Below are 18,412 nucleotides of genomic sequence, written 5' to 3' on the forward strand. Positions count from 1 at the left end.
GTGCCTTGGTGGTGGGTATTGCGTTGTAACGTATATCTAAAGATGTGAACCTACAACTCTGAATCACATACTGTGTTGAATACCAACAGAACTTCAATAAAAACTAATACAATCAAAAAATAACAACAATGAAAACATTGTTTTTAACTATTTTGCTTAAGGAAATGTGCTACTCAGACAACAGAATTAAATACAATTAGGGTCATGGATACTGGTAATATAATAGAAGCATATTTAAATTATATTCTCATTATATTAATGAAATTCTTTATGATTATATATAATATGCAGAAAAATAGTTAAAAGTAAAGAAATATACATAATATAAAGGACGGTAGTAATTTCATAAATAAAAATTCTGAATATTTTGTTGTATGTCCTTGTAGTTCCTTAACTGTTCTGAATTTCTTTCAGATTACTTTTACTTAAATGCAAATTATTTATTTCCAAATCACCATACAAAAAATTATCAGTTTCTTCCAAAAGCATGCCATAATCTTGTCATTTTCTAGAAACAGACATGGTGTCCTTTTGCAGGTCCAAGTCAATCGCTTATGAGGCCTTGAACTCAGTACAAATAAAGGGCTATATATGCTAAGTGTCTTAATATTTTGAAGTTAAAACTCAGGCTAAAAAAAAAAACACTGCTAAAGTGTGCCATTAATGTAGAAAATATACAAAAGAGAAGATTTATATAAAGCTCTGGGTTTCATATAACTAAAATTCACAAAACAGCACAGGTAATAAAGCTTTAATTATTGCTATTACATGTGGTTAGCTTAGCAATGTTTAGATGAGTAATAGAATAAATACACAATAATTCACAAATTATTTTCTCAACTATTCTATAAAACATGTATCCTTGCCTTTATATCAGCAAAATTACTAGTTGTGTTGTTATAACTGAGTTTTCACAGAATTTATATTATATTAAGTGACATAAGGATTAAAAAATGTAATTGTGTTCAAAGTATAAATAATTTAAAATATTTTCCTTAAAAACATGAAACCTAGGAAATGTCAAGTTAAAATGACTTTCTTATGATTTAAAAAATAATTGTCTTCTAATATATTCAAAATTATACATGAACTAAACATTAAGTTTAATGAAACTCACACTTAAAATGGCAAAAATTTTATATTAACTTGAAACAATTATATTTTATTAGGTATTTTTAATAATGAAAGTGTAAGTGACAGAGGCACTTAGTTGCCCTCAAAGAAAATTTTTGTTTGTTTTGTAATATTTGTAATATGGCCCCGGGCAGCTGTCCTCCTCTGGTTTAAGGAAAATGCAGTGTTTTAGTTTTAACTTTTACATTGTCATTAGTGAATTTTAACATTTTTATTATCTTACATTTATCAATTTTTTACATTTTCTATTGGAGTGGTTCCTGTTTCACTGCCTTGCTTTAAAGCTTTTTTTGCTTATTTTTGAGATGCTGATGACAACCTTTCAAACCTTAGTGTACCATTTTACACTTTATTTTGGGCCTGCACGGATAGCTTAGGAATTTAAAGTGCCCAGGGACCATATTTAAAATGCATGATTCTAGTTATTCACTTATTCACCTTTAGATGCTTTTTATTCAACCAAAGTGAATTATTCATAGCCTGCATTATAAAGTTCAAAATGATATAAAATCACACAAAATACATTTGGAAGTTTTAATTCAAGGAAAAGGACAGCAGTTGTATATCATTTAGTGGTGATTTAGCCAAGAAGTTTCATAGAAGTAGAGGCAGCAATCATAAAACAAATTGATATCACAGACTTACAACATGTATAAAGTGTATTTCTGAAGTACAGTGTGCTGGAACACAACTATTTCAAGACATATCAATCAACACTGATAGCCATAGGTACATATTTTTATTTTGTAGCAAATGTGTGCTGTTATCAGTTGGGGTTTAGGGGGTTAGGTAGTTTTAAAGGCTATAGGAATTTAAAGTCACTCTGTGACCATCTGCAATTTGTCACATTGGTTGCCAAGTTGGGAGGTTTACCTGGAAACACTTTCCTTACAATAGCACAGAACAACTAAGCAGCTGTTTATTGGCATTCAGAAAATTCCAGAAAGCTCAGAATGTTGGTATTTCCCAATTATTCATTAATTGGCTCAATTTTTAATAACTCTACATGGGGAAGTTTTATGATGCTCTGATATAAATATTAATACAGTAGTAGTATCAGTTTTATTAAACCCTACCAACAAAGATTCAAACGACATACTGCTTGCTCTCCACATTCATATTCAGGAAACAAATTTTTTCTATCCTCAGCTTTTCACACACTCACAACATCAACTATGAAGACAATGATTTGGGGAATCTGCTCTTTCTTTAGGTAGCAAAAGCATAACCACCTTGTATCTTTAATTGCCATACATAGTAGACTGCTCCTCCAGTTTACATTTGGAAATGAAATTCAATGTTTAATATTAACTTATGCAGTTTAGGGGATTAAGGTGCTAACCAAATAGAACACTTCCTAAGTGCATACTACAGTAGCAAACTATTTCTTGATTTATTTTTTTTTTGCCATGTTCATACCTTGAACCACTAGTTTCAATTACCTTTACCCAAGACAGCACTGTTTCTTTCCCTCAGTAACATGTGCCTGAAGGAGGCAGACCACACATCACATCTTTCACTCATGGTATCTGTTCTTCAGTGCCTAACATTGAGGCACGGATATATTTATAAAGATTTATTTTTTATTTATACAATAGCTGGGGTACAGGCCAGAGGTGCGGGAGGGTGAGGGGATTCATCAGAGACAGAGCAGGGAACAGAATAGGCAGACTGATGGAAGACACTGCTGAGGGGAGGAGCGGGCGAGACAGAAGAGGTCTGCTGCGCCATGTGGGCATCTCCCTGGCAAGCCGGGAATCGAACCCGTGCTGCAGAGGGTGCAGACAGCTTCACAGCACTGAGCTCAACCCACTGCACCCCTGGGGAGGCCCACTGAGGCACGCATATTGTAGAAACTCTGTAAATAACTTGGGAAAGAATGAAGAACACTTTATATGTGATATAATTTAAGAAGCACAAGAAAAAAAAAAAAACACTGAACAAAAATCTTTCTCTCTAGTATAACAAAGCAGAGAATTTATTCAGCATTTTTTCAGATATATTAATTTTAAGAGAAATTGTTAAAGTAAGTGCAGAAACCTATCCTTTCCTCCACAAATATTCATTACAAAATGGTACTGCATGCTTGGGGAGTATGGAGAATTTCCAGACATATATCTGTGAGGTAGTGGATGATGGAGGAAGAAATAAAAAGTAATCAGATGATGAACAAAGTTAGTGGAGAGTGCTGAGTAGTAGATTTAATGATTTACTCCAAGGCAAAGTGATTGTGCTGTATCATTTGCTTGCCTGAGCAATTTTGATAAGTGTGGAAATTAGGGTGAAGGAAGCCTGTTTTACCAGTATTTTTAGGAGATTTTATTTATGAAGGATTATAGAAAACTCCTACACAGCTTCCTTTAAGAAAACTTAGAGTCAAGATATATATTGGGTCAAGCTGTCTAAAGTCAGATGGCTGTAATGTTGGACCTCTTTATATTTGAGTTATATTTGGTAGGCTCTCACTTGGGGTTTTAAACATAATGTGCAAAACCTTGTTCCACATAAGAATATAATAAGCATTGAAATGAACCAAAGCCACATTATTCACTTTTATCATCCCATTCTCGCAAGGAAATTATTGTAAGACTAGTGGAATATTATGTTTCATAGGATGCAACCAATATGTGAATGATATTATTAACTGATAATAGAGAATGTCTGGTCTTAGATGAAAAATGTTACCTGTATGGAAGCAACTAAATTAAAAAAAAGCCTGTGTGAATGTCTTCATGATATTGAAAATTAGTTGTTTTTCTTGTTAAAGTCATAGATAAGTGAGTAAATATATGATAAAGATATAAAATTTCATATACAATGTTAGTATTTTGTTATGTTATATATTGTACTCATAATTTGAAATTCTGGGATTTGGAGTCTTACAGAATTCAGAAATATACAAGAATATCTCTCTATGGGGAGATCATCACTGAAACTGGAATATGAGTTAAATTCATCCTAACATTATCTACCAAAATAGCAAAAGTGCTGAGATCATCTACTGGATCAGAATAGCTAGGACAGTAAGACATTTACTTTGGGACATTATAAAGAAACTATACTGGACTAGTTTTGTTTTTTTTTTTTTTTAGATTTATTTATTTATTTATACAAGAACCATGTTACAGGCCAGATTCGCAGGAGGGTGAGAGGATTCACCAGAGCCAGAGCGGGAAACAGAACAGGCAGACTGACAAAATACACTGCTGAGGGGAGCAGCGGGCGTGACAGGAGAGGTCTACCACTCCATGTGGGGCCCTTGCTGGCCGGCCAGGATCAAACCGGCACTGCAGAGGCTGTGGGCAGCTTCACAGTGCTGTGCTCAACCTTCTACGCAACCAGGGGAAGCCCTGGACTAGTTTCTTGCAGGCAAGGGGGGGATATCTGAATTTTCACCACCAGAGGAGCTAACCAAGACTGAAGAATACAAGAGACAAGAACAGTAGTGCTCTGAGGGGGAAAAGGCAAACAGTGAGAACATGGGGCGGGGTGGGGGGGGACTTGAATGCAAACACTGCACATCTGTCTCTAACTTTGGAAATAAGATAAGGCCCTAGGAGGTTGGGGTTCATTGCACTTTTTTTTAAAAGATTTATTTATTTATTTATACAAACACTGTGTACAGTCAGAAGTGCGGGAGGGTGAGGGAATTCACCAGAGCCAGAGCGGGGAGTAGAACAGGCAGACTGACGAAGTACACTGCCGAGGGGAGCAGCGGGCGGCAGGAGAGGTCTGCGCGCCATGTGGGACCCTTGCCCAGCGACCAGGGATGGAACCGGTGCTGCAGAGGCTTCGGGCAGCTTCGCAACCCAGCGCTCAACCGCTGCGCCACCAGGAAGGCCAGTTTCATTGCACTTTCTAACCCTTTCATTGATCACTTAGGTTCTTTAGCATTAGCATTGGTGGACACAAGACTGACTGACTTTGGCATCACCTTCTGAGTTCCTTGAGGGACATTCTCTGTCCAATAGAGGAAGTAAAGCAGGCATCGGCTTGATATAAACAAAATCACAGAGATTGTATGCTCTTCTTTTCGAAGAGATATAGAAGCATTAATTGTCCTAAAAATTTTGTAATGTGAGATGTATTACATGCATTATTATGGTGTGGAAGATAATCTTTAGAAAGTTTACAGAGAGGAAGTGTATGCAATGTCCAATTTCCACTAATATATTCCGGAGTTCAAATGTTTTGTATGACTTTCTTCTCCAAATTTTGGGAAGTTATTTCCTAAGTAGTACATCATTTCTCTAGTTTTTTTTTTTTTTTGTAAATTATTCCTAGTTAAGATAAGAAAATTGAAGTTCAGCATTTTCTGTGTAGTTAAAATGCAGTTCAGTTCCTTGTCTTTATGCACTTTAACTGTAGAAAACCTCCCAGATGCTGAAAGAGGGTCAATTTACTCACACGTCATAAAACATTTTATTTATTTATATATGGCACTTTAATTATAATATTTGTTTTTCTGATTTCCCAAACTATAGTATATTGGAAACACTGAATTTAAGATTGGGGGGGGTAACTTCTTAGCCACAAAAAAAAAAAAAAAAACAGTATAACATGTTTGACGGTTTGAGAATATTAAATCTAGGATGGAGACCAGGAATATATTAAATAAGAGAATAAGATATATTCATATTATGTTGTGTGTACACACACACACACACACACACACACATCCTAAAGTGGATTGCTGGATCATATGAAGTCCTATTTTTAATATTTTAAGGAACACCCATACTGTTTCCCATAGTGGCTGTACCAACTGACATTCTCAGCAATAATGCACTAGTGTTTCCTTTTTTCTACATGTTTGCCAAGTTATAGCATGTCTTTTTAATAATAACCATTCTAATAGTCTGTGTCCATCAATGTTAATTCTACAATACCTAAGGTATCAATGAAAGGGCTGGAAAGTACACCTAACCCCAGTCTATTAGGGGCTCATCTAATTTTAAGAGTTTGAGAAAAACATGCATTGTCATTTTGATTTATGTCTTCCTGATAATGAATGATGTTGAGCACCTTCTCATGTACCTCTTGGCTATATAAGTATCTTCTATGGAAAAATATCTATTCTTTTTTCAATGTCTATCACCCACATTTTCACTGGGGTATTCGTTTTGTTGGTTGTTGTTATTGAGTTTTTCATTGCTGCATTACTTGAAATAGCCAAGACAGGGCCTCCCTGTTGGCGCAAGGGCACAAGGGGTAGGGATGCACCCTATGAAGCTATCCTCAGCCACTGCAGCACGAGTTCGATCCCCTGCCAGGGAGCTGCCCACATGGCGCAGCATACCTCTCCTGTCTTGCCCTCTGCTCCCCTCAACAGTGTATTTTGGTTGACCCATCTCTTCTGCACCCCACTCTGTCTCTGGTGAATCCTCTCGCCCCCCCGTGCCTCTGGCCTGTACCCCAGTTCATGTATGCATAAATAAATAAATCTGTAAAAAAATAGCCAAGACGAGGAAACAACCTAGTCTCCATTGATGAAAGAATGGATAAATATGTCACAAGAAAGAAAGAAATTCTACCATTTAGACAACAAAGATGGATGTTAAGAGCAATATGCAAAGTGAAATAAGTCAGATAAAGGAAATGAAATATTGTACAATCTCATTTATATGTAGAATCCAAAAAAAAAATCTCATAAATAGAGAACAGTTTGGTGATTACTAGAGGTAGGAGTGGGGAGTAGCTGAAATAGGTGAAGATGGTCAAAAGGTACAGACTTTCAGTTGTAAGATGAAATCTTCAGTTATAAGATAAATGAGGTAATGTAGAGAATGGTGACTGTAGTAATAATGCTGCATTGTACGCTTCAAAGTTGCCTTAGAGTAGACCTTAGAAACTATCACCACACATAGGAAATTGCAACTATGTGAGGTAGTGAATGTTAAACATATTCTGTAATAATTTTGTAATGTATACATATATCAAATCATTATGTCACACATCATAAACTAATGCAATGTTATTTGTCAATTATACCTCAATAAAATAGAAAAAAAAGAAAGTAATGCAAAATCAGTAAGTCTGATAATACTTTAAACTATGATGAAATACTCTTGCTTACTATGCTGTCTACAAAGACAAAGAGGGAAAATTAAATATCTTTGAACAGCTTACATCCAAACAGCAAACAAATAATAAGGGTTTGCTGTTGTTTTGGACAAGACTTCAACAATTCCAAAAACACAGAATTGTGAGGCCTGAATTACCACGAGATATCAGATATAATGAAGTATGAATTATCATCAAGTAATTTTTTCACGAATCCTTTCCTGTATCAGATACCCAATTTCCTCTGAGATTTGCTCTGCTATTTTCTAGACCAGAGCTTCACTGGTCTCAGTGGTTGTCATTATTTCTCATAGAATCTGCTAAGATGGGCTGAGTCTTTTGAACAAGATCTATGATTATTTAACAGAGAATTATTTAATCTCCAACTGGGCTTCATAGAGTTTTCACTTTGAATACTAACCTACCATGACAGAGTCAAGATCCAGCACTCTTACTGCATGTGAACCATGGTATTTAACTCAATGGAAGTCACCCTCTGCACATATTTTCACAAATAATCATGATTTTCTTTGCTACACCGAATTTAATTTCTTTTCAAACTCTAGTATATCTTTCACAGCATTATATTTTCCCAAGCCCTATCTATTCCTTTAACTGCATTTTGTTCACTCTTGTTTGTATTAACCGCCCTTTTAATATTCTAGTAACTACACCAAGATAATGAATATAATATGAAATACAATTCAGAAAAAATGTTTGGGAACTTGAAGAAATCATTTAGCTCTTAAATTAACACGACTTAAAAGTTCTTTGTTCTAAAAATAGGTTATATGTTGTATGTAACAGATGATTTAATTTAAACCTTATATATTTTCCCATCAGTACATATATAAAGTTATATTTCTCTTAGCAAGAGCATTAACACATTTTTGAAGCAATGTTAATTCAGTTTTTGTTTAGATTTTAATTCAAAGACTATTTTGTCTCAGACTGCTAGCCACTGGGTAAGCTGTTAACAATTTATACTACTGTTTATTTCTCTGTGATTAAAAGTGCTTCAACCCTATAAAAATAATTAAACAATCTTTCCTTGCAGGAAAATTGTTTTCAAGGTTTCCACTTTCTCAGATTTAAAAAAAATAACCAATTAGGTAGATAATATTACTAAAATAATTTAATTCAGTCTTTTACATACCAATCATGCAGATGTTGATGTTATAAAAATATAAAATAGGAGCAATTCAAAACATCAATGCTGGTAAATAATAAAATCTGGTGAATATTGTTTCACTTTTTGCTTCAGTTTAATTTCTTTTGAGCACACAGAATGAGGAGTAACTCCAGTTAATTTGAGCAATGATGTGTCTTTAGAGAAAGGGTACTGGGATTTATCCTAAAATTCAAAAGGAGTCAGTCACTAAGGAGAGACAGGGGAACTACACTTTTAGTGGTGGTGTTAAGGTAGTGCATACAAACCTTCATTTACAATTATGCACACCTGAAATTTATAAGGTTAAAATGCAATGCTACATCAATTAAAAAAATAAGATACAGACATATAGATGACCCTCTTCCACTCCATTCTTTCTGCTTCTTTATCTGCCTAATTCTCATTATCCTGCACATCATTTTTTTCTGTGACTTTTTTGCAAATAAGACAGGAGAAAATTCCTTCTTTAAGATTTATGTATTCCTCAGTTTCAGCATATACATGTCCTAGCTGCATAGCAATTTCACAATCCTAGGGCAGAGAATTTGATTAAGTCAGCTCAGTCCTGTTGTCCAACACTGGCCCAGTCAATAGCACATAGAATAGTATTATGTACTGTTACCATGATTTTAGTTGCTCACACAACTAGATATATGGGATTATTTTAAAATCAACTGATATTCCAAAAGTTATTCCAATACCTATGTTGTTATAGTTGTCAATCAGAAGTGATGATACTGAAGATTCAACAGGTATTGTTTCCTCCCTATGCCAGGATCTATGGTCAAAGTTTCCCATATATTATCTCATGTTTTCTCCACAAGATCCTTCTCTTTATTTTATAGTTAGAGAAACTAAATATTAATAGTGGCTAAATATTGTGCTGATGTGCTCAGAATGGTATAGAAATATGCCATAAAGTCATAGGATGCAAATTTTCTAACAGAGAAGATATATAAACTTAGAAAAAGCAGAGTATAATACAAGATCCTGGAATGATTTTACTTCCCTGATCTCCCAAAGTTCCTAACAGGGAGATATAAAGTATGGAAGATACTACTGGAAATAATACTCCCATTCTCATAGTTTTATATCCTCCAGGTTCCTGGCAATAATGGACTATTCTGCAAACTCGAGCTACTTGGCAACCTATTCACCAACTAGAGAACATCTGGTCTGAAACAACCCAAATGAATTCTTGCATGTCCATGGCAAGCTTAGGTGAAGCAAAACCAGTTTTCCTAGTGTGACTCATGACAGGTCCTTCAAAGGCTGACAGTCCATTATCAGCATTTCCATTTGCAGGTCATTGAATTTCTTGCCAAATGAGTCTTGGTTTTTATTAGTTAAAGTTTAATACAAATGTCTAATGCTTTTAAACAAAATTTAGATAGCTACTTTTTTATAATAAGAAACCAAATCACTGCTGCCCAGTAAAGAATAATTGTTTCGAGCTTACACACTCACACACCCAAACCACCTTAAAATAATAGAAATTAGGCACCCCACAGCTGAACTTTAATTATGTTGTCTGATAGTAGATTGCTATATTTTGTCATCATTTAAATTTTGCTCTATCAACATAATGCTTTATTGTTCTCTATTATAAACCTGGTTCGTTATTTATTGTTAAAGACTCAATAGTTGAATTTACACTCTGTCACAATAAATCAGGCTCACCCAGCTAATGCAGCATTAAAATGAAATCAAGCTTGCAATATTGTTAAGCCATATGTATTAAAGTGTTTGGGTAGATAGCATAGATCAGGCATTCTAAAACTGTCTCAAATCACCCATACCATCAAAGACTATTCACTGAATGCCTCTAAGCTTCATGAGGTCATTGCAAGTTTTCTGAAATTATTGAATAAGAGAAAAAAAACACATGCAAAATTAGTATGTATTCTTAAGATGAAATATCTGAAAAATATACATAAGAACCTACACCTATATGCCTATACAGTATTTGAAATTACATGAAGAAGTGCTCGGTATTATTTCTCTAAATTTAGTGTCATATCAAGTTTTATAATGGGCTTAGAATCCAGTTCAGGTTCTGCAAAGGGAACTTTATACGTACATATGTATATATGCTTATATACATATATATATATATATATATAGACATAATGGCTTTCAAAGTATATATAATAAATGCTTATTTTAACAGAGTATACACATACCATAACATTAAAATATTTAATGGGAAAATAGTGGAGAGGGCTCTAGTTATATATTTATAATGCCATACTTCCTCTTGTGGGCTAGATAATTTGAGTTTAGCACATTTTTTTGAGGTGTTACAGTGGGAAAAAAACAGATGGACGTTCTAAGACTGCTTCTCATCTTTGGCTAAGAGAGTTCATCGAAAGCACTAATAAACAGTATTTGGAGGGGATACTGAAAAGTAGCGCTACCTTTAATAATCTATATGCTGTAAGAATGGTGGCCCCCATTGCATTTCTGTTTAATTCACCAGACCGGATTCTGTAGAACCGGATGGATGCAGGAGGATGGCTTGAGACTATTGGAAATTTCACCAACCAGTACCCTTAATTGCAGCTGCTATGCTGGACATGGTATCATTGCAGATTAATATGGCCTCAGGTACATGGTATGGGACCATTGATTTGGAAAATGTGTTCTTTCTATTTTAATCGAAAAAGAAGATCAGTAACAGTTTGAATTCATGTGGAACAGACAAATGAATTCATTAACAATTTTGCCTCCGAGCTATGTTATCTCTACTCCTCTCTCCATTATAATAAAATGTAAAGAGCTCTAGACTATCTGGGTCTCTCACACAACATCACATTGGTTCATTATATGAATGATATGTTGATCAGGTGGGATAATCTGAGGTGACTATCGGAGTCCTTGATAAGACATGTGTGATCCAGTAGATAGGATATAAATCAGAGGAAGATTCAGGGGTCTACAATACCTAAATAATTTTTATAGACCCAGTACCAGAACATATTCTCCAACATAAAAGACAAATTTTTACATTGTGGACCTCCTATCATGAAAGTGGAAGTACAATGCCAGGTTAACTTACTCAGGTTCTATAGAAAACATATTCCATCCCTATAGTCACTGCTTGAGCTCATCATGTACTAGGTGATACAAAAGACTGAGCTACCAGTGGGTTCCAGAATAAAAAAATAAAAAAAAAAAAAACTTCAGCAATTCCAAGTTGCAGTGTAAGAATCTATGCTTTGTGGGGAATATGGTTTACTGCACTCTGAAGTTGGAGGTATCAGTGATGGAAAATATGCAGTGTGAGAGAGAAAAAAGATACCATCTCCAAAAGGAAACAGAAGTATCATTATCCTAAAAAGGGAAAATGGAAGCCAGACATGAAAGAACAAACTGTGGAACTTACTTTGATTCAAACAGACCCTCTTGTCTCCAATTGCCATGTTGACACACTAGGTGAAAAGTAAGCAACCTGCCTCAGCAGTCTGATTCAACTCCCTCCTGGCAACCATGAAAGAACACCCATTTCCTGAGTTGTCCTCAGCATGGCTATAAAAGAATAGCAACTCCCGATACTCTCTTACTCTGGGATTAGAAAAGAAACAGAACAGACCATCTACTGATTTTTACCAAAGACCCCACACTGCAGCCTCTGTCTGAAGACTGTTATCAACCAATTCAAAAGTGTCAAAATAAATGACCTAGATTTGGAATAATCCTTTGCTTGACCCTTTGAAATGTACCTATGCCCTGACCCTGGCGGAAACCACCTTGGGAATGCCACACAGTAGTGGATCCGAAGAATGATTATTATTTTTGAATAAATGCTTTCTTGATTATATTATAGTCTGTTTATTTCCCAGTTGGCAAAACAGATATCCAATTTATCGCCATTGTAGTCACTTTAGAATTTTTGAAGAAGATTCTGATTCTTTCTTTATTTATTTATACAAGCACTGGGTACAGTCAGAAGTGTGGGAGGGTGAGAGAATTCACCAGAGCCAGAGGAGGGAACAGAACAGGCAGACTGACGAAATACACTGCTGAGGGGAGCAACAGGTGCGGCAGGAGAGGTCTGTCATGCCATGTGGGACCCTCGCTGGCGGCCGGGGATACTGGCTTTGCAGAGGCTGTGGGCAGCTTCGCAGCCCAGCATTCAACCACTGTGCCACCAGGAGAGGCCCAAGATTCTGATTCTTGATTGGTTTATATCTAAAAAAGGTCAATATTCACATGGACCAATGGAGTAGACTTGAAAGCCCAGAAATAAAACCACAGATTTATGGTCAACTAATCTATGGCAAAGGAGCAAAGGATATACACTGGAACAAGGAAAGTTTGTTCAACAAATGGTGCTGGGAAAATTGGACTGCTACACGCAAATGAATAAAACAAGACTATCTCACACCATGCACAAAAATCAACTCAAAATGGATAAAAGATTTGGATATATGGCCTGCAATCATAAAATATACAGAAGAAAGCATAGGCAAAACACTCTAAGATATGAACTTCAGAAATACCTTCAGAACTCATTTCCAGAAGAAAAACAAAGGAGAACATAAACAGCTGGGATGACATCAAACTAAAATGTTTCTGCAAAACAAAAGAAGACAGTATCTAAAACAAAGAAACATCCTAATGAATGGGAGAAAATATTTGCACACCATACATCTGGTAAGGGGCTGATATCAAAGACCTACAAAGCACTCTCACAATTCAACAAAAACAAATTGAACAACCCAATGGAAAAACGGGGCAGGCGAGCTAAATAGACATTTCTCCAAAGAAGAAATGCAAATGACTAACAGGCATGTGAAAAAATGTTCATCATCACTTGTTATCATGGAATTAAAAATCAAAACCACATTGAGATAACACCTCACACCAGTGAGAAAGGTCCATATCAAAAAAAAAAAAAAAACCCCAAAAGAAAAAGCACAAGGGAATATACTGATAGATTATGGGTGCTTTGGTGGGGGAGAACTATGATGAGCACACCTGACTAGAAAAATCATACATTATCCAAAAATTAACAACAATGTAAAAAAAAAACACTACATTTAAAAATTAAAAATAAATACAAATAAATACATAAATAAAAATGTCAACATTTTATCCAATGAACATTTGAAACTTTGGAACATATTTGAACAAATGAATGAACATAATTTTAAAAGCACCGTTTACCCCTAGGATAGTAAATGTTTTTTAAAAAGTGACTACTTTTAAAATTTTAATGTATTGGGCCTTCCCAGTGGCGTCGTGGTTGAGCGCTAGGTTGCGAAGCTGCCCGCAGCTTCTGCAGTGCTGGTTTGATCCCCGGCTGCTCCCCGGCCACTGGAGGAGGGTCTCACATGACACGCAGACCTCTCCTGCTGCCCGCTGATCCCCTCAGCAATGTACTTCAGTCCTCCTGCCTGTTCTGTCCCCTGCTCTGGCTCTGGTGAATTCTCTCACCCTCCTGTGCTTCTGACTGTACCCAGTGCTTGTATAAATAAATAAATAAATAAATCTTTAAAAAATAAAATAAAATTTTAATGTATTAAATAATTTATAAAGATGTCATAAAATTAAAAGATTTGCCGAAATATATTTTGAAATTTTTCACTGCACTCTGAGTAAACCCAGAAACAGGTAAAACATTTCATAGCAGATCACAGTCCATTTAATATGTATTTTTAATTCAAAAAAGTAAATCCCAAAATAGTTTGATTGATCCCCAACTTTGCAATTTAAAGTCTGCTCTATATGCTAACATTTCAGCATAATTTTAACAAAAATAAGTTTTGTTCATTACTACTTTTAAGCTTTACCTAATTAACTCTGAATAGAACCACTGAAAAATAGATCAGAAGAGAGTATTAAAATATTAAGTTCTTAAATCACTTAAGTCTGCAATATTGAAGATCTACAATGTCATTAAAACCTCTTAAAGTTTATGAACCTCAGAAATAAATAATAAAGTAAATGATACTAGACACTTCATTTTCCTTCATATCTCACATGAAAATATCTTTTTATATTTGCATAAAGATACTATGGAGAGGAAAAGATAATGCAGACAGATAGGTGACATACATATCAGATTTGTAAAGAGAAACAAAATAATTGTCTTAGAAAACTGCATTAACATTTAAGGTAGAATATATTATAAAGGTAAACAGAATACATTCCTAGTATTCTTTTTCCCTTCTTAGGACAATAAAAATTGAATGTTTGCTTTATACTATATATATATATATATATATATATATATATATATAATATTTATTTATTTATGCATACAAGAGCTGGGGTACAGGCCAGAGATGGGGGAGGGGTGAGAGGATTCACCAGAGACAGAGTGGGGAACAGAACAGGCAGAGCGACTGAAATACACTGCTGAGGGGAGCAGTGGATGAGACAGGAGAGATCTGCTTCACCATGTGGGTAGCTCCCTGGCCGGGGATGGAACTTGTGCTGCAGAGGCTGCGGATTGCTTCGTAGTATGGTGCTTAACCCCTTGTGCCATCAGGGAGGCCAATACTATATTTTTTAAATGAAAAAGTACATATGGAGTTTCTATAGAGGATTTTTGTAGTTGATGGTACTATTTGCTGCTATTTCTGGTATTTCTGCATTATTAATATTCTCTGGTTTTGAAAAATAGTCTCCTCAAGTGTTGCAATAGTGTTCCTTTTGGCCTTCCCAAGAGTGAATCATCCTCTCTTAGAAAGTACATTCTGTTTTTTGTCTTCCAAATATCGTCAGTCATAATATTAGTATAATAAAAAGTACATCAATTTCCTAAAAATTGGAGATGTATCATTCTCTACGAGGATCAGAATAATTAATTCTGATAGCAAAAATGGAAATAGCAGATATTTTCATTATTCTAGTTATGTCTTCCTCACATACAAGAAAGAGTAATTAAGCTCGATTTAATCAAATATGGAAATTCATTTTCCTATACCAAAGAAAATGGACTTGAGTTCAGTCATAATTAAACACAAAGCTTATACAGTGTAATCCGTTTTTACTCTTTCTCCACTGTTGTGATAGTGTTTCTAATTATGGTGATTCTCTGCGTTAGGAGGAATTGCTGCTAGAAGCTCTAGATTCATAATCTATACCTTAACATCCCATGAACATGAGGATCTTTGTCCCTGATAGCTATAGGGGAAATTGCCCCAGAGAAGACTGACTGTACCTGCCTGGTCTTGCAGCATAGTGGCCCAGGAGTTAGAGGAAGACAAAATTGAGGACAGAATTAATCTTCCAAACCACATGAAATGTAGCTCCAAAAAGGAAAAAAAATATATTCTTCTAGAAGGAAGATAAAATCTTGGGTAAAATAAAAAAAAAGTTATGCACTGCAATTGTGGATATACCATTTAATTTGTAATCCATAGAAGCATACTATTGAACTTTCAAGCCACACTGATTAAATACATAGGAGCAACACATCTGGAGGGTTCTGATAGTAATCTCTTTCCCCCTTTAGTATCTTGGAAGAGTGGCTCTATACTATAAGAACTTCTCATTTCTCACATGGCCGTTTCTGTGACCAGAGTTCCTCCTTTTTAGTTACATAGATTTCCCTTTCTTTTTTTTCCTTTTTTTAAAATAAATTTTATTTTTATATTCCCCATACAATTGCGACCCCCTTATTTTGATCACAATCCCTCCCCTCCCCACTTCCCCACCCCCAATAGAGTGTCTCTGGTTCATAGTTTTTGGTTGATTTTGATTTTCACTTTCTTATAGTTATTCATTTTCCTGGTCCCCTTTCTCTCTATTAAAATACATAATAGGCACGACAGACCTCTCCTGCCGCGACTGCTGCTTCCCTCAGCAGTGTACTTTGTCAGTCTGTCTGTTCTGTTCCCCGCTCTGGCTCTGGTGAATTTTCTCGCCCGCCCTCCCGTGCTTCTGACTGTACCCAGTGCCTGTATAAATAAATAAATAAATCTTAAAAAAGTAAAATACATGATATACATATAATATACATTATATATTGTATATACATTATATACACATACATATGATATATGTGTAATATATACATAAATATTATATATACATATTATATATAATATTATACATTATATATTGTATGGAGGTGCCATGTTCCCCCACCCCCAATTACATGTAGCCACAGTGGACTAGCTACTGGGAAGTAGAAGTGAGGCTGAGTGGACAGGCGCAGCCAGATAATGCAGAAGGCAGATGGGCTAAAGGAACGCTCTCATTGCTGCTGCAGTCTGACTCGTCCCCTGGTACTGTTGACAGGGCACCTGGCAGAGTTACATGGAGAAGAGACACAAAGAGACACTTGGAAGAGACACATGAGTGAGAGACACATGGGGAGGCTGACAATGGCAGCCATTATCTTGATACGGTATCTCCTTTTGTTCCAGTTTTCTGGGACCTGCTGCAGAACTGCTTCCCTATAGTTCCCCGGCAGAAGGTGCCTTAGACCTTGTGGCAAGCTTATGGGCCTCAGAAGCCTCACTTTGGGTCAACCTTGTTTGGTTGGGCATTTGCCCAAGAGGAGATGGGTAATTTGGGTGTTTCATTGGGCAACTCTTTATAGGAAGTTTCTTCATTCTCTCACTATGTACACTAATTCTTTAAATATCTATCACACTACAAGTATGCTGCCTTTGTCTTTATGTGGTGGGTCCCATTTTAAAGCATGCTAGTTTGGGGGTCGCTGGCTGCCCCTTGGTTACATGCTAATAGCTAGATATCTAGAGATTTACATGGAAGGTTCCTCCCGTGTAGTACAATGTGTGCTGACCTTTGCTCAGTCTTTCCTGTGGGGTAGGGAGTGCTCAGGGAGATTGTGTGTGCTCTCCACATCTCTGCTTGTAAGTTTTCTCCCCATTAATGATGTATTATACCTGTGCCACATGGTGCTTTACTTCACATGGTTTAAACACTTTCTTTCATGGAATTTTAAAAGCAACAAATTGAGTCACATTATTTAACATTTTCACATAGCAGTCAACATGGTCCCCTAATTTTCTTACTCAGGATTATGATATATTTGAGAAACAAACACATTTTGATAAAGAACCTGTCATCATTTTATCTCTTTTTATTAGTATTATGCCTTTTTACAGCTTTCCACTTTTTCTATTGTATACTAGCTAATGATGTTTTCATATTCCCCAAATATCCAGTTGTCTGCCATCTAGTGACTAGTCTACACATTTGTTAACTGCTAATTTATTAAATATAGTTCTAATTAGTCTTTAAAAAAAAACACCACTTTTTTCATGATTTAAACAATAAAGGGCTCATAATCCTTTGTGAGATAAGAGAACCAAATAATTATGTCCAGAGACATTTATTAAAAAGTATAACACTACAAAAATAATGTGGAACATAAGTAGATACTATGTCAAAAATTAAAAAAAAATGTGTGCATGAAACTTCTGTCATGTTTAACATATGACAGCATTCTATTTGCAGTATCTCGTGGCTTAGAAACTTCATAAAGGATGCTTAGGTATATTTTATGATTTCATGATTTGTTTCAGTTATGAAGTTGATAGAAAAAACACCAGAGCTTCGAGACAACGCAGTAAGATATGTGTAATGAACTTTCAAGATAAAATTACAGAATTAATTTTAAAGGACATATCTGTGTATATAGCAAACATTTGAAAAAATAATTTCTCATTTGTCACAGTGGTATCATAATGTAAATTTTAAAGAGAATACATTGGAAACAAAGAAGTTGCAGAGAATTACAAACATAACCCATGGAAAAAAGGGCAGTGTGTGGAGCAACATAGTCGAAGAAGACAGTCTGTTAGAAAAGAGATAAATGCAGCGTGGACTCAGGTTACTAGTTCAGGGAATATGTGTAGATTATTTATCCTCTTCCAAACACTATTTTCTTATCAGCAAAAGGGAAGTAAAAATAAAACCTTCAAAGACTTTTTAGGTGCACTGCACACAAATAAATATGATATCTTTGTTGGGCTCACATATAGACACATCTCCAGGTGTGCACAGCCCCAGAGTCATGCATCTTGAAGCACAGATGGAGCTTTTGTGTTAATGAGAAAA

Source organism: Talpa europaea (assembly GCF_964194135.1).
Source record: "Talpa europaea genome assembly, chromosome: X".
NCBI lineage: Eukaryota > Metazoa > Chordata > Mammalia > Eulipotyphla > Talpidae > Talpa > Talpa europaea.